We start from the raw sequence: 15,445 nt of genomic DNA on the forward strand, positions 1-15,445 counted from the left end.
CTTAGGTTAAATAAAAATTCACAAAAATAAACTTTTTCCAGGTGCCTTTTTTTTAACTTAAAAGAACTATAATGGGACTTGGTTATTGACTCCCAGGGATTCCATTATTTTCAAGTCACCAGTCAGCATTATAATGACAGGCATTACCAGATGACTGAGATTTAATAACGCAAATTATACTGTTCACTCATAAGATTCTCCTAGTTTCTGATATATTCCAATTATAGACAATATAGTGAAACAGGAGAGTTTCATTGATAGTAAGCACACTTCTGCATATATGAAAGTATTTCCAAATATCAAAGACTCAATTTTGTATCTTCATTTGTTTTTAATATTCAAAATTGAAAGCGTCTGTGTCCAATATGTTAATGTCTTTAGCTATCTAGCATATTCAATGATATTTTTTCCTTTATTTATTACTCAAATATTCCCCAACCACTTAGATTCCCTCCCTTTTGGATCTTGTGTTCTGATCCACCATTGTCACTGCATTTCTGTTATTCAAATTCCCTTCAATGACTCCTTATTAACATTCATTTATTTTTGTTTCCAAATACTCGGCATATTATTCCTGCTCTGTTCAGCATAATTTTGCTAACTCCAAAAGTTATTTATTTCATCAAAATTATATTTTTCTTATCACTGTGGTTCAGATTTTCTGTACCTTTAATTTCCCACTCCTGTGTTGTGGTTTGTATATCTGGACAATATTTTTTCACTTTCAATTAAATTTTATTTTAATGCCTTTCTGATAAAAAGGACAATTCTTCTACCATATCAATGCATATAAAATGTGTCTTCTAATTTAATTCTAAACTCCATAACTTGCTGTTTACATATATATTTTAGTTTCATTCAAATGTTACTATACTCAATTAGAAACAAGGAAAATTCCATGTGAGTCTATTGGTTTTCATTACAGAACCTGGAAAATCTGATGGTAGTGAGCTCTGAGGTAAGTGCATTATTTGTTTCTATTTCAAATCAATCTGTTCACCATTGTTTAGTAGATCAATGGGCCGTAGCTGTCTGGGCACAGTTACACTTTCTAATTCATTCATTAGGAGTATTTATTATCACCTGTGTGCCCTTTACTAGAACAATTTCTTAATAAGCTTCTAAAAGAGGGGAGAATGTGAAAAGGAGGATTTTCTGCTAATTACCAATCTCTTAGCTGCTTCTCTATGTACATGGATTGTTACTTAAGAAAGTTTAGAAGATACTTGTGTAGAGATTCATACTTACTGAATAATGTTTTAAATTTTCTTTTCATGTTCTTTTTACGCTGTAGAACACTTTTCAGTTTAACAACCTCTGACACTGACCTGCTGATATATTTGCTCAGGAATGAAGAGGGCATGTTTACTCCATTACCACTGAAATATGATTCACATAACTATGAAAAAGGATATGTTTTTAACATTTTTTTTTCCCTAGAGCTACCAGCAAATGATTCCTCTACTGATTTCTTCAAAGCATTTTTCATATCCCACAAACCACAGTTTGTACTGCTCCTACTTGTGAGGATTGCTTTTTAACTGACTACTTTTTTTTAAAATTTTTGTAGTTGTTGATGGACTGAATGCCTTCATTTTTATTTATTATTTTTATGTAGTGATAAGGGTCAAACCCAGTGCCTCACACATGCTAGGAAAGTGCTCTGCCACTGAACTATAGCTCCAGCCCTGACAACTGTTTTTTAATTAAAATGCATTCATCTGAAAAGTAATTAGCATAATGTATAAAAAGGTGCGAAATATTGGACTTACTGACATGGATAAAACACTGAGTTTTTGTTCATTATATATTTTTAAATCATTGAATTCCATCTGTGAAGTGAAAATATTTTTTCAATAAAAATTGTACAGACCCCTACTTTCAAAGTTCTGCCTGCTTCTCTGCATGTAAAAGCACAATGATTATTTAAAAATCACATTTTCCTTTTCACAATTAAATTTGAAATTTTCCAAAAATGAATTAAGAAAACACTAGGAGTATTGGTACAACTGAATATAAACGAACATGACTTGCACAATTTTTGTGAAAACTCTTTATGTATCAAAAATTGTTTTCCTTCTTCTTTCTTTGAAAATACACTTTACCAAATACAATAAACATTCCCTGCATAGGCAATAAAAAACCATAAACATTATGAATAAATATCAATAATATTCATATATAATATTGATATTAAAATACATAGAATTATGAATAAATGTAAGCAATATAAAAAGCCCAAGGATATAAAAACTCTAACAGTAAAGACAAACATGGTCCACTTTTTTTGCAGGGAACCCTGTCAGCACTCACCAGATTTATAATTTTGATATTCTTTGATATAGTACTTACATTATTAAAAATATATTCTATGAAATAAACCACAATAATGTACACTCAGTATTTCTTCTTGTGAAAAATTAGTACAAATGGAATATATAGAATAGGTAAATAGATAAATTACAGTTTTCCAACATTTATGACTATACTATCAATGTTAATATAGATCACTAATCCTTCAAAACATTTAATAACACATTCAAAAAGTATTTAATAAAAACCTGCTTTTATTGATTTTTATGTTGGGTACATATCAGTTAAAATCTAAGACATATTCTCTGCTTCCATGAAAATTTATTTGTAGATAGTTTAAATATATATATATATTTACACACACACACACACACAAATATATATTTGTTGATAGACCTTTTTTTATTTATATGTGGTGCTAAGAATCAAACCCAGTGCCTCACACATGCCAGGTAAGTGCATTACCACTGAGCCACAGCCTCAGCCAGTGTAGATAGTCTGTTTAGAAAGGAATTTAAAAAAAAATACCAGTAGTAAAGTGCTAGAGAGAAAAATAAAGTGAGGTAAGATAGGGGTGAGTGAATGATGGAGGTGTTCTTTTATATGATGTAATGGGGAGCACTTCTCTGATGTGGTGATATTTGAAACCTGACTCCATTGCAAGCTAACAAGCGATCTCAAAGAACTCAAAAGGAAGAGGAAAAGGTAAGATCAAAGGGCACAAGTGAAGAGCAAACACAGTTTATTTGAGAAACAGCAAGGGGCCAGTGCACTAGAGATCAGCTTGCAAGGCTGGGCGTGGTAAGAAATGAGTTCAGAGAGCTTTGGGGAGTAAGATCACAAAGACTCTGGCGTGCTGTCAGGAGGATTGTAGCTTTCACTTACAGTAAGATTTCAAACCACTATAGGGTTTTGTCATGAAGAATGACAAGATCTGGCTTACATTTTAAGTGGGTCACTCTGGTTGCTGTCTAGATAATTGGCTGAAGGAAGGAAGTGAGGAAGGGACACCAGGTAAGATGCTATTGAAGTGGTGCAGGTGGAGGGAGACAGAGTCTGAATTAGGAGAGCTGCAGCAAGAGTAATGATTCCATATAGATTTTAAGGTCATCCCGACATGATTTGTTAATGGTTTGGATATGGTGTACAAGAGAAAAAGAGGAACTGTCAAGTGTGAGATAAATTAGCACATTCTGATATAGAAGGTAGTCTGTGATATATTGTCAGGTGAGATAAAAGACATCTGCAGAAAAAAATGTGTATATTGGTTACATTTTATTAAGAAAAAGAGATCTGGAAAGGTAGATATTAAGATTTAATGGCAGAAAAATATGTATAATCACTCTATTTTTTATTTCTAAAATGGCCAAGAAAAATAAATGCCAACTTTTTCCTTCAAAAAATGGAGGCAGAAGGTGGAAATCTGAACATTTGACTCCACTGATTTTGATATTATTGAGTATGCTAGCATGTATTATCCATCTAATTATTATTTGATTATGTTTTTATTTTTTGGTGGTACTGGGGGTTGAATCCAGGGTCTTACACACCCAAGGCACTGTTCTACCAGAGTTTAATATCCCTGGCCCTCTACATAACTTTTAAAGCAATTGTAAAAGCCTAACTCACTGGAAGAAAAAAGAGATTAAAATATGGATGATGAGTTTTTAAATTAGAAGTTAATGTAATTCAGATAAATGACTTGGAATTTTCAATACCATAAATACTAAATGAATCTCCAAATACAACTTTTCAATTGACAGTAATTTAATCATTGGATATATAAATCTTACCATCTTCATTTTTCTATGACATAGAAGCTAAGCTGTATTTCCAAATGTAATCTCACTTAAAATTAAAAAAGAAAAAGGACATTTGATTAGTATACCAAGCAGCATGGGAAACCTATCAGCATATAGTACAGTGGAAAAACAGGCTATGGAATAAAATGTCCTGTATTCAAATATTTCCTATGACATTGGATAATAAATAAATTTAGAAAATCTACATGGTCTTTGTCAAGCACTGCACTGAGTGGTGCTTATCAGACCATTCAGAAGTATCACCCTCTTGGTTGGAGAGTGCAGTGGGATATACTTAATGATGACAGTCTCTTCCTGGTACACAATAAAACAAAAGGAAAAATTGCCAGTCTTGATGATAATAAAGGATTACATTTTCCAAGAACTCTGGCCATATAGTTTCTTTCTCTCTCTGTTCCAAGTACATTGCAGTTTTCTAGACTGCTGAAAAACCATCTCAACCCCCTTTGACTTTATCAGTCCTCTTTGTCTCCTTTCTACCTTCCTCCCTAAAGACAGTGCTACTTTCATTACCACCCCAAGTAATATTTTATCATAAACATCTTAAAATCAGGGATTGTCTCTCAAATACCTAAATCCTCTTCAGCAAAAAAGTATGTGCATTTTTACCAACAGGCATTAGTAACAGAGTAGTTAATTAGAAGCATTTTGTAAATACTATACATTTACCAAAAATTCATCCTCATTAGAATAAAAGATAATAAAACTTCAAAGGTGTATTTTAATTTCTTTGTGTCCCAAATATGAGATAAGGTATGCAAGAAAAGAGAACTGAATCAAATGAGAGATTAAAAAGTAATTCTGGGTAGTCAGGCACAGTGGTGCATGTCTGTAATCCCACTGGCTCAGGAAGCTGAGCAGGAAGATCACAAGTTAAAAGCCAACCCTAGCAACTTAGCAGCTAAGAGAAACTCTGTATCAAAAAAATAAACAAACAGGACTAGGGATGCCTAGTTAAGTGCCTCTGTGATCAACCCCGCAGCACACCAAAAAAAAAAAAAGTGCTGGGTAGACAAATAGAAGTTACTGGACTTGTGTCATTTAGTTATAAGAGCATATAAGAGCAATATTGACCATGCTGGGGCAGGGAGAGGGGGACTAGCCTTCTGCCAGAGAATTTCTTAATTATTTATTCTGATAAAAGAGATTTGAGGGACTGGGGTTGTAGCTCAGTGTTAGAGCACTTGCCTTGGATGTGTGAGGCACTAGGTTGGATCCTCAGCACCACATAAACATAATAAACAAAATAAAGGTAAAAGAATTTGATCTTTAAAAAAAGAGAGAAATTTGAAACAGTGAATTAATTAAGGAATAAGTAATGAACTTTTTTTTCCACAATCATAACAATACTGCCAACATTGAATATCAGTTCTTCATTAAGTAAAAAGAAAACCAAAACATTCTCACTAAAATAGACTTCATAAACAAGAACAGTAAAAGAATGAAAAATAAAGCTGGGCTAAATTATAAGAAAATTATATCTAGCCAGTACCACCTTTCTTAAATCACTAATTCTAACAGAAATTATTTCAGTGTTTAATAATGAAGTAGTAATTAGACATATTAGACATCAGTAGACAATTGTCAACATGGAGAATGACAGTTACAATGTCTAGGCAGCAATGCAGACTACTTATAAAGTAATAAAAAGTAGATAAAGTTGAACTTGGACATATAAACTAAAACAGTAATAATAAAAAATGACTTTACAGATCATAAGGTTAAAGAGTTGAGAAATAATTAGTGATTAAAGAGTAAGGAAATCTTAGATTACTATTGATGAATAATGATGATTTGTTTCTCTTCAACTTCCATTGTTCAGTTGTTTTAATTTTGAAAATCCAATTACCACAGTCATTTTTCCATGAACTAATATATCACAACTGAGAAAACGACACAGTCTTTGATTTCACAGAGCTAAAACCTCATGAAGGAGTCAGCCACAACTCAGTGCGCCTCAGAACAGCAAGGGCAACAAAGGTTACCCTAGCGTTGCACAAAGGGTACCATGGGAACATCAGTGATTATCTCTGCCTAAGCAGTCATAGGCTTTATAGATTAGGGCATAGAATCAGTATTCGTACTAAGGCAGGAATAGTTTTGAGCAAAGTAAGAACTAGAAACTAAGAGAAACAGTACTAGGTATAAATAAGCACATTAGAAATTATCACACAGGATGTAACAATAGTTGTTGTGGTTGAAACATAAAGTCAATGGGGAAAGAAGGGACATAAAAAAATAAGCAAATACCAAGTTTCCATGAACCTTTAATATCTGCTAGTCACCATAACTTGGGATACTGACTAGTCATTGAAGGTTTTAAGACTATTCCCCTAAACAGAATTTCATTATTTAGAAGACATAATGATCCAAATCCATTTAATGTAGTGAACTCTACATAAACTATGGATTGTGAGTGATAATGATATGTCAATACAGATACATTGATCATTACAAATGTGCCACACTGGTGGGAAATTTTGAAGCCCTGGGGAAAGCTATGCAAGTGTGAGGTTAAGGGTTTATGGATAATCTCTGCACCTTCTGCTCCAGACTTCTGTGAATATATAACTGCTCTAAAAATACAGTCTCTTCTTTTAAAAAGGGAGAAAACCTGAAGATTTTTTTTACTGAGAACATGCTAATTTAGTTTAGATTTGCCACATTTTCTCTTTTCTACATACACTTTGAAGACTGATAATATTTTCTAAATACCAGAATTAAAATGATTTTATTTGTCATATATCTGTTCTTTTTCACTTTTCTGTGGTGTTTAATCTTCTAATTTTATTGACAATTGCATACATATTTCATCATTTAATGATAGCTATAAATCTAGAATGACATTTATGTGCTATGCCAAATATTTTAAATTTATCATTTCACTTAACTCCTAAAAAAACCCCATAAAGGTAAGCAATATTTTAGTTAGTTTACGGACTAGGAAAATAAGTATAAAATAAGTTGACATAGTTAAATGAACATGAGCAAAGTCAAACTCATCTATTTTTATTTTATAGAACTAGTAATATATGCTATTTATTTGAGTAAGCTTGGAACCTATTAAATCTCCAAGACATAACTTAAGAAAATCTTCATTAACCTGAGTCAAATATAAATTAGCTGATAGTAATATTTCCCTGGCTGCACAATTCAGACAGTACAAGAATGAGTGAAAAGTACTTCATTTTAGGGAACCTGTTGGCTCTGACATCCATATTGGGCAGCACTGTCATATACAGGACTACTGGATGGGAAAGTAGATATGAAATAAGAAAAAAACACTTAAGAGAATAATTTCACCAACACAGGGTAAAGATGATGGTACTTTGACTATCGATTGCAATAATGGGGTTAAAGGTAATCTAATTCTGGGTTTATTTTAAAGCAATGTCACAGAAATGTGTTTTCTTGATTGATTGTACAGTCTTTGTAAAATGATCTCAATATACCTCCAAAATTTTTTTATTGAGGAAGGGGATTCTAGAATTTCTCTTTTGTGAAACCATGAAGACTGAGGAAAAAGCTGTTGAGATGGGTCAGTTTTGTATATACTGGATAAAGACATTCAGTTAAGAAATTTAGAGAAGCCAAGCCTGGAAATATACATCCAGCTTTCAAGTAATATGTTTAAATCCTTGAGAATGAATAAAGTCATGTGGAGGATATATGACAATATAAGGGTTGAAGTTTTTATTCCTGGAGGAGAAACCAGTCAAGGAAATGGAAAAGGTAGAAGGAAAAACAAAATAATGTCATGAAAGCCATGGGACAGGGCTATTTTAAAGTAAAAGTAGTCAATATGTATGAAAAAGGCTACCCATGAATCAAATAAGAGGAAGAATAAATTAGACTTTTGAATTTGACCATGTGAGTGTTATAGATGATCCTGCATTATTTTGGTGCAGGAAAAAGTCAACTAATAAGATTTTGTGAAAGAAGATGGTAAATATAGATGGTTCACTCATGGAGACAATATATAGACGATTTCTTAAGAAATTTTGTAAAGAAATGTATAGTGGTTGGAGGGGAATATGTATAGTAACATAATACATACAGGCTGGTGGTTGTAACACAATTGATGATACAGAGCACTATTGATATCAAGAATACATACCAGGAACTACATAATTCATGTCCCTTATATTTCAATAATGAGTCCGAAATCTTAAGTTTGATTTTATTGTTATCACCTTCAACTTCATTTCATTAGAAATTTTACATTTCCTTCTCCAGCAAAATGTAGGCTCCTAATCTGTCTTTCATTTATATTTTAATACCATTCTGTGTACATATACATCATGTATATATATGCATATACATCTATATGTATATATATATATATATATATATATATATATATATATTTATATATATATATATATATATACACACAGACCCACATGTGTATAAACATAGAAGCACAAGATATATGTACACATACACACAAACACACACATATAAGTAGATATAGTCACTATTATAAGACCAAATGAACAGGTGAACCAAATTATCTTTTAGCCACCAAACTCTCTCTGAGACAATAAAATCTTTCTTAAAGCCTGCCTGCAGATTTGCTATATTCATTGGAAGCATGTGTTTGGGTCACTATTGCTTATTTTCAAGTCACTATCCTTGAAGCTGACCTATTTATGACCCATTATTCTTAGTTGAAAAAATATGTTTAATGTACCAATTCAAATTATTTATGGAGTAAACAGGTGAAGCTATAAACCTATTACAAAATTGTGCTCATTGTTCCATTTTCCCTCTAACAATTACTGTTTTATTTCTATTAAATTTCAGTAATCCATACCACACTTACAGAATTTAGAGTAGTTACGTTTGTTACTTTATGATGAAAAGAATTTTACATTATTATTTATTATTATTATTTATTTTATGTTTAAATACATCTGATAAATGGACAAGTCAGTCTCACTGAGTGTGTACTAAATACAAGATATTGTTATCAGAATTTTAAAATATGATTTGGATCACCATTCTAGGTCTGTCTACACCAGCAGTGCTTAAACTACTAGAGCAGCCACATTTACCAACATTGCTTTAGATTTAAGGAAGATGGACTTTCAAAAGTCTTTGAATTAGTAAACACAAACAGGTTTGAACTGGTGGCCTATTTTCAAACAAGTCAATAAAGCAAGTATTTATTTTTAAGGCTTGACTTTGAATATTTAGTTCTTCAACAAACTTTATAAATTATTAACACTTAAAATCAGCTTATTAGGGCTTATGGGAGATAAAAATATAATCGTATTTTGAGATATGATTATGACTCTCAAAGGATTTATAATTTAATGCTAGGGAGAAAAGAATAACAACATGAATCCCCTTAAAACAATATTTATAATACAATATAAATGTGATAAAGCTATTAATCAAGTATATTGATCATTGTATAATTTTCCTATTAAAAGTGTCCTAAACTTTAGAAGTACCACATTTTCATTAAGTAGATCTATAGATAATAGCATTTTAACATAGTTTTTACACACATGCAAAGATATCTCCCATTTTTTTGTGTACTTGTCATTTCAGAATAAAAATATCAGGGTATTTCCTATTGTCTTCCTTAGACCTTTATTTAAAAATTAACTGCATTCATTAGTTGTGAATTCATGTCCCTGTTGTCAAAATTTTTTGCCTTTTTCATGTTTATAAATTTATTTCTAGGCAATTGCATCTTTAAAATATCCTAACTGTGCATCATAAATACATTATTTATACTTGTAATTATTGTATGCAACCACTATTCATAGAATGGCTATCATTCCTTTTTATTTAACAGACTTCAATGTTTTGGTGATTCACTCTATTTTCAAAAGTATAAAAAAATCTGAATTCAGGTCTTGAGATTAGTCTTAAGAGAAAATAAAATACTTTCAAACTCATTTTGCTAAATCCCTGACTTTATCTCCAGAGTCTATCCAAGCTTATCAAATGATCAACATGTGAATATTTATTACTTCTAAAATTTCACTTAAAAATCGAAAACATTACTATAAATTTCCTTGAACCTGAAGTATACAAAAAAGAGAACTATGGAAATTACCTACTGTCGTTTAAATAATATACAAGAACTTGAAATTTTTGAGAAAGATTTTATAATTTATAATTGAATATCATGCTCTCATAATGTATTCTTAACAGCTTAACATTTTTTTTCTAAAAGTTTGCATAAAACAAACACCTTATGTTTTTGATTAGCTAATTTTGCATGCTTTAAAATCATTACATTTAATACATATTTTTGAGAAGCCAAAAGTTTTCACTGATATTTAAAAAAAAAACCAAAAACCTTAAAGGTTAAGTTCAAGTTAAAATGTGGACTTTTTAATGTACTCAAATCTGGGGCCTAAAAATGACAAACTGCCATAGAAATTGAATCTTTCTACTTAAAAATATATGCTATACATGTATATTCTGTTTTCCTTGAAACTTTTCCAACCTGGCTCCTATGGAGCTGCAGCATGTACATCCAGAGGAGAAGTAACATCGGGGTCTGGTGAGGTGGTCTTTTCAGTGCCTTCTTGAATTTCCCCCCCTTTTAGCAGTGTTGAAAATAGGTCTGGAAAAGCATAGGAAAGCTATATCAAATTTTCCTTAGGAGGTTTTTTCCATACTGTTTTATCAATTTTGCATGGTGAAGGTGCTATATGGTATGACATTAAATATTCATTTTCACTAATGAGTCCTCCCATGTCAAATTAACAATATCCTCAAAATAAAGAAAATTACATTATATTAATTCAAATTAGGATATATTTGAAAATATGCATGTGTGAATTAAATAAAGGCTTCCTATAACTACACATACATATATACAGTTTCTAGGGAAAGCTGAACTATTTAGGATGGTATTTTAATACAAAATGAAATATGATGATTAAGGACAATCTGGGAGTTTTTTAGGCTCTCTTTATAATCTGGACTTATTAAATATTATATGCTCTTAAACAAAAATATGAGATGAATTGTCTAATAAGAAGTATTCCCATGTGTACTACATAGAATATTTTAATATATATACACATATAAAGCTCATATATGTGTGTGTGTGTGCTAATCCCAAATTAAAATGTATCTAATTATATTTTGACCTTCATTAATAAAAGGTATCATAGAATCATACATGATCAATAATTTCTTCAAGTAAATATTAAAATTATTTATAACATAAAAATGTTTTTATTTTTCTCCAATATTGATGTGACAAGTAGGTAAACAATTGATGACTCAATATATTCACAATATTTTTACTAAAATATACAAAAATGCTATTCATATGAGTACCATCTTTAGCTTTATTTAAAAATAACATGATAATAAATATTTAAGGAAGAGAGTTTGCAAAATAGTAACCATTAATCTAAATGCTCTCAGTGTTGTTGGATCATTACTACTTGCACAAGGCTTGAGTAAACATTGAAGAAATAACACTATTTAAATCCTTATATTATGAATGCAGTGCACAGAAATTGTAAATGATATCACTCCCTCATTTCTTTGGGGGGCTAGAATAATAAAAACAAGTAATAACAGTTTAAATTTTACAAAGCTACAAAGAAAGATAATAATTTAAAGCTATCATAGATGAAGGACTTTTTACCGACCTATATTTTTATATTTAAGATTTACAGTCCTTTACAAAAGGGACATCTGAAGTATGTGATTATTTTGTGTTACTGTTAAAAATCACATGAAGAACATGAATTTTTACAAATATTTCTAAATCTACTTACACATGACTGACTACAGCATAGTCATATATAGAAAAAAAATATAGCTACTCAATGTCTTTTATTTAATAAAATACAAGTCTATCAGAGCTTATTATTTTTCCTGATACATTTTTTCTGATTATTCTAAAAGTCTGTATTTGACTATTTCAAAGTCATGGTTAATAAAATAATAAGGTATGTTAAAAAATTAGTTTTTAAAAACAAATTATCACTTGTATAAGTGGTAATTTACAACTAAAATTAGGAATTACAAATGTGTTAATATAATTTCTTTAATAGTTTGTCAGAATAAAATTAAATCAAGATAGTCATTACAAATGAAATCTAAAAGCAGAAATGAGAATTATAATTGCAACCAAGGAAAATCTGACAGAAATTCATACTATCCTTCTGACTAATGAAGATAAAAACTAAACAAAGTGAAGTTTCTACTTACAAACAGCTTTCTTTCTTGCTGAAATATGTGCAAATTTATTTCTCCTTGTAAATAAAACCCACTGAAACAGGAAAATGTATTGCACATTTTGAAAGAGAAACATTATCCATGGCGTATTTTAGCATGAATAATACAATATTATTGAGAATAACGGTGATTTAATAACAGAAAAATTCTACTGTTGAACTGGACAACCTACCAGGCAGGGTCCTTAAGCCACATTACTTGTTGTTTAATTAATCAGAAGGGGGGAGATGCTGGGAGCCATCAGCCAAGTAGGTATGACAATCTCCTTGCCAGCTTACTCCCATGCTGTCTAGTGGAAGGACTTCTGAAAGGTGACCTTGCTCAAGGACCAGGGCGGTTTAGCATAATAGGAGATTAGGGTGTTCCCCCTTTAGAATAGGACAGTTTAGCATAATAGGAGATTAGGGTGTTCCCCCTTTAGAATAGGGCGTATCCTGCTGCTGAGTTCCTCTTGAGTTTCTTAGGGTCAGACAGTATATTTTGGGAGACAGAAGCCCATGTGGAGTGGATTTGGGCAGAGAACGTGGATTCCCCCAGAACATGTTTGTAGACGGCCCGTGTGAGTTCAGGAATAAAGAATTGCTGTTTGAATCTACAAGCTGTGTGGAGGCTCGTGATTTGTGCCCAGCCAGAGACTGCGGCATTCTACAGTGAGGATGTCCACAAAGATGATACTGCAGATATTTAGAAAAAATAATTTAACACTAAACAATCAGAAAAAAACCTGCTGAACTGAAAATGTGGTCAAAGATAGGCAGCTGTGACAAAAACCCTTCAAACTAAGGTCAGATGTTATAGAGAGTAGTTGTAACATAAGCAAATGAAAGCTTTCCAATTCGTTTATTAAATGAATTCTCTGTTAAAGACGTCTTTTAAATCTGAAGCAGTCACAGTTCAAACAAAGAAAAACAGAAAGATTAGTTTGATTTGAAAAAGGGCTCTCATCAATTTCTGCCAATCATGTTGTCATTTTTCTTCAGGAAAGCAAAATTCAAAAGATTAAAAGGAGCATGCTATGAAAGAAAACCAACAAAAAGAACCAGGGAAAATTTTGTCACTGAAAAAAGAATAGTCCCTGAGAAAACTTTTCAGTTATAAGATATATAAACTAAGCACATTTTAGAGCTGATACTAATGATCACTTCATTTTACTTGACTTAAATACTGAATATATGTTCAACAAACATCAGGTACTTCAGTCCCCCAAAATAATATGTTGAAATGCAATGACCAATGTGGTGATTTTTGGAGATGGAACCTTTAGGAGGTAATTAGGTCATAAGGATTGACTACCCCACCCCTCTGCCACCATACACACCACCATGAATGGAATCAGTCCCCTTAAAAAAACACTCCTCAAACACTCTTGGCCTTTCCACAATGTGAGGGCACAGTAAAATAAAGAGCAATCTATGCATGAGGAACACACCCTCTCCAGTCACCGAATCTTCCTCTGCCTTAAATTTGAAGTTTCCAGGTCTTTAGAATAATTAAAAATAAACTTCTGTTTTTATGAGCCACCCAACCTATGATAATTTGCTATAGCAGTCTGTACAGACTAAGTAAGGTGCTATAACAGGAGGAAAATGACATATTAGCACATACATGGTTTTAGTATAATTATCTCAAATTAATAGACAGAACACATGCGTACTGATATCAGCAAATATTTAAAGACTATACATAAAATTGTTGCAGGCAATTTAAAGCAGCATTTTTTAAAAGAGTAGAAACTGCAGTTCAAAGGAAGGTGGAGTTTTCTAATCATACTGTTTCTTCAAATACAAAGATGAATAGACAAATGAAGCAAGAGAATGACAGCAAGCTCTTGAACATTATTAAGTGTTCCTATGGTATAAAACAAAGACTAACACAATTATCTGGCATTAAAGTATTTTAAATTTACCAATGATGCTGGAAGGCAATGTGTCTCTTCTACTACTATCCAAGCTCATATCTGAAATTCTAACCGCATATATGGTGTTATTAGGAAGTAAAGCCCTTTTCTGGTAAATTAGATCATGAGGGTAGAGCCTTCACAAATGGGATTGGTGCCCTTATTATTGGACCTCAGAAAACTCTGTTAGAAAACTCAGAAGTCGGCCCTCACCAAAACAGACCAAGCTCACCAGAATCTGATAATTCACCCTGATATCAGGTTTCAGCCTTCAAAAATATAAATAACCATCATTTAACAGCCATCAGGACTGTGTGCTTTTTATTAGAATCTAAGACTGGGGTGATGTGCTACAATGCCCTAATGCCCCCATTTTTGGCAAAATACATCATGAAACATCTCTCTACAGTGAATATTTTGGATAATATTGATCTGGAGCTAAAAATAGTATATGTGACAATGGACAATGCTTGTGGTAGAAAAATAGCAAAATTTTGTGTCAAGTAGCTTATTTTCTTAGTTGGTTTGGTCTGCAATACCAAGTACCATAAACAGGTAGTTTAAGTAAAAAATGTTTTTATTTCAATGTTATGAAAGATGAGAATTCCAAAAACAAGCTACTGGTAAACCCAGTCTCTGGTGAGGGCACTCTTGTTTGCTTACAGATGACCGTTTTCTCATAACAACCAAGAACAGAGTGATAAAGTAAACTCTCTTCTTATAGTTATAAAACCCAGTCATGGGGACCCCATCCTGATGACTTAATTACCCCCCAAGGCCTCATCTTCTGATACCATCACACTGAAGATTAGGCTTCAGCACATGAATTTGGGGGAATAACATTCCACCCATGGGTCCTGAAAATTGATGTCCTTTTTGCATGTGAAGTACATTTGTTCCATTCTAATAGCCCTCCAAATTTTATCTTGTTCCAGTATCAACTCTAAAGTCCAGCATCTCATCTAGATATTATCTAAATCAGATGCAGATAAAATTGGGTATTTTTCCTGAGGCAAATTCCTAGCTGTCAACTTGTGAAACAAAAGTTATATGTCTCCAAAATATATAATAGACGTTCCCATTCACAAAGGGAGAAATAGGAAGGGAGCAGGAGGTTACATCCCAATCAAGTAAAAAACCTAGTAAGCTCTGTGAGGTCCAAAGTCTTGAGAATAATCCTCTTTGG

General features: G+C 32.0%; 1 protein-coding gene across 1 annotated transcript in view; it reads right to left on the bottom strand.

Moving 5' to 3' along the window:
• Positions 1 to 15,445, bottom strand: part of LOC143388204 (ephrin type-A receptor 6-like) — a gene marked incomplete at its 5' end in the record, with an annotated part of 82,755 nt that overhangs the window by 16,569 nt on the left and 50,741 nt on the right. The gene's annotated exons all lie outside the window — the stretch shown is intronic.

This window comes from Callospermophilus lateralis, unplaced genomic scaffold (assembly GCF_048772815.1).
Source record: "Callospermophilus lateralis isolate mCalLat2 unplaced genomic scaffold, mCalLat2.hap1 Scaffold_2365, whole genome shotgun sequence".
NCBI classification, from domain to species: domain Eukaryota; kingdom Metazoa; phylum Chordata; class Mammalia; order Rodentia; family Sciuridae; genus Callospermophilus; species Callospermophilus lateralis.